The sequence below is a fragment of the Chrysochloris asiatica genome, unplaced genomic scaffold (genome assembly GCF_000296735.1).
Source record: "Chrysochloris asiatica unplaced genomic scaffold, ChrAsi1.0 scaffold00174, whole genome shotgun sequence".
Lineage (NCBI taxonomy): Eukaryota > Metazoa > Chordata > Mammalia > Afrosoricida > Chrysochloridae > Chrysochloris > Chrysochloris asiatica.
In genome coordinates, this window is record NW_006408692.1 from 6,365,224 (window position 1) to 6,371,817 (window position 6,594).

The following is a 6,594-nucleotide window of genomic DNA, read 5'->3' on the forward strand; positions in this document are numbered from 1 at the left end:
CTGTGGGTTAATGCGCTAGACGGCAGAGCCATTTGAACTTCAAGGTCTGTGGTTCAAGCTCACCAGCTGCTACTCTAAAACTCTATACAGGGTCGCTGTGGATCGGAATCGACTCGACAGCACTTAACAACAACAACATGAAAGGAACCAGAAGTCCTGGTGTGGTGGCGCTGTAGGATCATCACTGGATGACAAGTCAGAACTGACTTGATGGCGCTTAGCAACAACAAAAGATGACAAGAGTCGTGGACTAAATGTAGCAACCTTCTGCAAGACCATATGAACAGATGTAAGACAAAGCTTTTCCCAACTTCTAGTTGGATGGGATCAGCTGTTTGAATTATGCCACAGAGGAGCTGGAGTGACCAACTGACTCACACATTAAAAAAAAAAAAGGAGCAAATCCTTGGAGGATGCCATATGTTCTGTGCTTTGCAGCAAGCTACTTATAGTACATAGCAATTACAGCCCTGAGACATGGCACCACCCCAAAAGCCAGTGGACAGGAATTTCCCTTGGCTTTTTCATCGCCAATGGGGGCACACTCCTCCATTTCTGATATTTATCACCAAGTGAATTAGTTAAAATGCAAATCCTTTCTGCCTGAAGAAGTCTGTATGTGGAATGAATTAATAAAATGCTATTTTTAAGCTACTGCATTGAAGTTATAGTTACAATCCTGCCTTGCCTCTCTGCCCTGGAGACCCTAACCTCATTCTGAAGTCTTGGCCCTGTGAACTGAACTCTGTTTGATTGCAGGCTGGTGCTAAAATGAAGTTGTTGTTCCAGAAGCTTCTTTATAAATATTCAGAAGGCAAGGGTGACAGTCATTTTTCTGCATACACAAAGCCTGTGTATTTTGGCCTGTATTGTTCTTGGTCCTTTTACTTCCTTTTCTCTGTGCTCATGCCTGTAATTACTGGCTAGTGACATTGTTCCTGCACTGTGGAGCGGGTGGCCTATTGTACATGCCGTGATGGATGTGTACCGAGTGCCTGTGGAAGGTGCGTCTCCTTTAACAGGCATGGTTTGCTGCATATTTATTATGTATTATTATAGTCTTCATTGTAACCTAGCCCAGAGTGAAGATTGCAGTGTGATTTCCATTGTAATTTCTTATTTTCATTCACTCACAGCCCTGAGAAATGAGGTGAATTCTTTCACGAGGGTACTAAAAGACCCTTTAGTTGCTCAGTGGCTATTCACCTGTCTCAGTCTGACCCAATGAATGTAACTATAAAGGTACTAATATATATTTCCAGGAGCTTAAGGGATGAATTCACGCGTCATAGATATTTTGCTATGGCTTCTGCAGTATGCTCACTCTCCATATTTTTTATTGCTGATAGTTCTGTCTATTAGCATGGACGTTTATGTCGTATTACAGCATCCTGTTTAGTACCCAGGCAAAATCTGGCCTGTCAGCTAATGATTGGCATAACAGCCCAAAGGAGGAGGAAACTAAGTTCCATATTTAGAAACTTTAGGCTGAGGCTCATAAATATCTTTTCTGGATATTCTCAAAACCAAACAAACAAAAAAAACCCTTCTAATCTGACCATAACCTTTAGCTAATCTTTTTGTCTCTTTATGATTTGTGCCCATTGCTCTAAATTAAATGCTCTGGCAACTTTAACTCTGTTCTAAAGCTGCTTGACTCTAGATAAAGAATTTAGTGCAAACAGTGAGGTACTTGACAAGGTTGAAAGGAGGCACTGACATAAGCAGAAAAACATTTAATAACGTGGAGATAAGGAAAGAAAGAAGAAAAATAATGGGTTGACAGGGGACCTGATTAAAATATGAACAGAATAACAATGTGGTGGAGCTCCAGCCAGAATCGGACTTTTAGAGCCCTAGAATGAGATGCTTTGTCTCTACTTGACCCTAGTGTTGGTGGTAATGTGTATTGTAGGCTTTGGCAGAGAGCAGTGCTTCTCAAATTCTGCTCCCTGGTCCACCAGCAGCAGCATCACTTAAGAACCAACTGACTGCCAATTATTGAGCCCCACCCAAGATTTAGCATAGTGATTATGAGTCTGGCTGCTAACCTCAAAGTCAGCAGTTCGAAACTACCAGCTGTTCCACAGGAGAAAGATGAGGCTTTCTCTCCTGTAAAGATTTACAGCTTTGGAAACCCTGCACAGGGTCACTATGAGTCGGAACCAACTCCACAGCACATAGTCACCACCACCATCCAAGATTTACAAGCTCTGAGGATGGGGGCAGCAATCTGTGTTTTAACAAGCCCTCCAGGTGAATTTGAAGACAACTAAAGCAGAAGAAACGCTAGTTAGTAAAGCAGTCACCAACCAGTCCATTGATTTTAATGGCTGATTTTTTAGAAGTAGATTGCTAGGACTTTCTTCTGAAGTACCTCTAGGAGGACTCAAACCCCCAACCATTCGGTTAGACGCCCAGTGGATTGACCATTGGCACCACCCAGGGACTCCAACCAAAGATAAACACCAAACCAAAACTCAAAGCCATCGAGTTGATTCTGACTTGTAGAGACCCTAGAAAACACAGTAGAACAGCCTCTTTGAGGTTCTAAAGCAGAATACTTACAGAAGCACACAGGCTCATCTTTTCCCCCCAGATCAGCTGGTGGGTTTGCAACCACTAGCCTTATGGCTAGCAGCCCAATGCTTACTTCACTGTCCCATCAGGGATCCTAACCCAAGGTGGTGGTTATTAAGTGCCTTCAAGTCAGTCTTGACTCGTAGCAACCCTGTGTAGCTTTCCAAGGAGCAGCTGGTGGGTTTGAACTGTCCTTGTGGTTCATGGTCCAGTGCTGATCCTACAGCACCATACCAGACATCCAACTAAAGGGAAGAAGACCTTCAAAACTAAGGGTTTTGTTGTTGTTGTTTTTTGTTCTGGTATCAGGATAATGGGTGAACTTTTAGAACCAGTGGACATACGATTCTGATTTTGATGTCGGTTATCACTGGTGGTGGTGATGGTTGTGTGCTGTTGAGTCGATTCTGACTCATAGCAATGCTGTGTAGGATTTCAGAGGCTGGAGAAAAGCCCTACCCTTCTCCCAAGGAGCAGTTGGTGGATTCGAACTGCTGACCTTGCAGTCGGCAGTCTAGCTTGTGACCCACTGCTATCAGGGATTCTTTCTGTTACCACTAGATGAGTAATTCCCCTCTCTCCCCCAGTTTTTAAAAGAATTATCTACAGGTTACTGATGTACTTTTAACTAGGCAAATAACTACCATTCCTTAATATATCAATTTCATATTTTATTTCTATGAAATACCAGTAAACACTGCCTTCTGAATGCATTTTTTGTTTTTGTTTCTCAGAATGTATGTGAAGAAAGAACAAAATGGGGACTATCTCAAAGAGTGCCTGACATTATTTGCCATTTTACACAATGACCACAGAGTTCAAAGTTTAGATAGAATTGCTTCCTCCTCTAGCTCTTCTGCATTTATTAAAATGTGGGAGTCTTCCTGTTAATAGTGACCTCTGCTGTCCAGAAGCAGTACTACAGTCATGCAAATCAGCATGGGAATTAGATTTTATTCAATAAAGAAATAATGGATTTTTTGAAGTACCATAAAAAGCCAAAGTGGTATGACTTACTGAAAAATTATTTAGCACTTTTCAGATAAAACATCACCATTGCAGTGGTTTCTGGTCTGTTTTGAGAAAGCAAAATTATATTGTTGTTCTTCCATTGTCAAGCTAGCAAAAGATCACCTTTGACTGCAGGCTTCAAAGGGGTAGGAAAGTATTAGAATGAAGACAGGAAGTGAGTATGAGCTTCTAGTTACCATGGTTGCTGTAGGATAAACACTGGACTGAGAACCACAGGATCTGAGGTTTGATCCCACCAGCAGCTCCATGAGGGAAAGATGAGACTGTTGTTCCCACAAATACTGGAAACCCTATACAGAGTCACTATGAGTCAGAACTGACTTAGTGGCACGTACCAACAACAACTACCGAGATAATTCTCAGTCTTTTAACATATGGCATCCTTACCTCTCATTAGATTATTTCTCATCATTTGAAATAATGTCTTACTACTTTAGCTCTGGTAGCATAGTGGCTATGAGCCTGACTACTAACTGTTTGAACTGTTAACAGTTCAAAACTACCCAGTTGTTCCGCGGAAGAAAGATGAGGCTTTCTGCTCCCGTAAAGATTTACAGCCTCGGAAACCACCCTATATAGGGTCGCTATCCATCGAAACCTACTTGATGGCACTTAACATACACATACCACTTCAGCATTGTTGGACTGCAAACTACAAGGTCAGCTATTCAAACCCACCAATTGCGCCTCAGGAATCCTTTACAGGGTCACTAGGAATCAGAACAGATTCAATGGCTCTTAACAAGAACTCTTAAGCCAAAATTATTTTTCTATGCCTTAGAGTGTCTAAACATAGATGGTGGTATTGGAGGGCTAGGGCTCTGGGTATCCAGTAGTGATACCGTAGGTTTAATGCATCTTTATCTAAAGTCAAATGTTGCATCTGCAGCCTGTAAGACAATCAATCTTCCTTATCGTAGAGAATGAAGACTAATGCTTGTCTTTCTAAAATGCTCTAAAATGTAAGATCTGATCTGGAATTGAAAGACCAACATTCTAAAATGATGATCCCTTTATTTCTCTGTGTGTGTGTGTGTGTGTGTGTGTGTGTGTGCGCGTGCGCGTGCCAGTGAGGGAGCCCTGGTGTGGCACTGGACTGCTAATTGCAAGGTCAGCATTTCAAACTCATAAGCCGCTCCTTAGAAACCCCATAAAGGGTGAGCCTATGACTCCACGGCACATAACAACAACATGCCAGTGAACAATTGAAGCAGTTTTTAGAAGGGGTGAATAATAACTATTCTAGGTTACTATAGCCTGTGGGAACTACTCTTGAATTCATCAATTTATAAATATTTCTTGAATACCTTTCCTGTGCCCAGCTCTATGGTTGTAGAAGAAAGGTGGACCCTGCAGTCAGACAAACCTTAGCATTGATAGTGTCCTTCTACTTATTTGTCATCAACAAGTCAAGGGGTATCACTGTTCTGAGTCTCAGTTTCCACATATGTAAAATGAAGATCGATAATATTTAACTGTTAATAAATATCTCCCAAGCAGAAAATAAGGCAGAAAGAATATCTTCTTCATCTCTTATGTCTAGCTAGGAACGTTTTCTGGGGACATTTTCTGAAGTCTCCTTAAATTGATTAAAAAGAAATATCCCAAACCAAACCCACTGCCTTTCAGGTGATTCCAAGTCGACCCTATGGTGGTAGATTCAAACTGCTGACCTTGTGGTTAGCAGCCAAGCTCAGAACCCAATATGGTACTAGGGCTCCTACAGGGACCCTATAAAATTGAGTAAACATGCTGTCAGTGAGTAAACTCCAACTCATAGTGGTCCTATATAGATTTTCAGAGATTGAACATTTTTAAAGGAGCAGATAGCCTCATCTTTCTCCTTCAGACTGAATGGTGGGTTTGAACTGCCAAACTTGAGGTTAGTAGCTGAACACCTAACCCACAGTGCTACCAGGATTCCTAATAGTGCAGAGTAGAATTGCCTTATAGGATTTCCAAGCTGCAATCATTTTGAAAATAGATGGACGTATCTTTCTACCTCAGAATAATGGATGAGTTTGAACCACCAGCCTTTTGGCTAGCAGATGAACACTTCATCACTGTATTACCAAGGCTCTTTACATGAGTGATTAGGGTACAAATATTTTGTATAACTAATAAAATATGAGGATATACACTTATGTCCAGTAAAGATGATAGCCCCAAATGGTATAGTTTTATGCCTTATAAGAAATGAAAAGGAGGTCGTGGTGACTCTGTGTAATAAGTACTGGTCTGAGAACCACAAGATCTGTGATTCTGATCCACCAGCTGCTCTGAGGGAGAAAGAGAAGACAGTCAGCTCCCACAAAGAATTGTGGCCTCAGAAACACTATACACGGTTGTTATGAGTTGGAACTGACCGGACAGCACTTACTAACAATGCAGTATGTTTATAGACTTTTTGTCTCAAGGAATTAAAACTCTAGGTAGGAAACCAAAACGATCCAACAAAGAAACAATTGAAGAATATTAGAAGACAGTGACCAGAAGCTGCTGGAAGCTGTTAGAGAACATTTGTGGACTTGGACTTAATGAGACTGGAGCAAAGGAATCTGCATTTTAAATACATAACCTCCATAGTCTAATCATAGTTCAGGGTTTGATGACTTGGCAGAGAGCATGGCGCAGCAAGGTGACTCCACACAGACATTTCAGAAGTGACTGCAGTTAGTGGCAGGTAGAGTATTAGGGTTGAATGAGAATAAATCCTATCATCAGACAGACTCAAGCTATCTGAAAACAAAGGATATGTAACAAGTAGGATTCTAAGCTCAAAAATTCTAGTTTACAAGAAACGCAAGTTTACTTCACAAACAAAAGCAAACCCGTTACAATTGAGTTGATTCCAACTTATGATGACCCCATGTGTCATTGAGGTCTATTGGGGGCTATCTGCTCCTGGGAGATGGAATCGTGATCCCTATCCGTTAGCCATACTCTGGGGTTGTTCTGGGAAACCTACAGTGTCACAAACTT

At 41.4% G+C, this 6,594-nt stretch overlaps 1 pseudogene; it reads left to right on the forward strand.

Annotated features, from left to right (window-relative positions):
• Positions 1 to 976: 976 nt before the first annotated feature.
• LOC102815885 overlaps positions 977 to 6,594 on the forward strand; it is a 69,245-nt pseudogene continuing 63,627 nt past the window's right edge.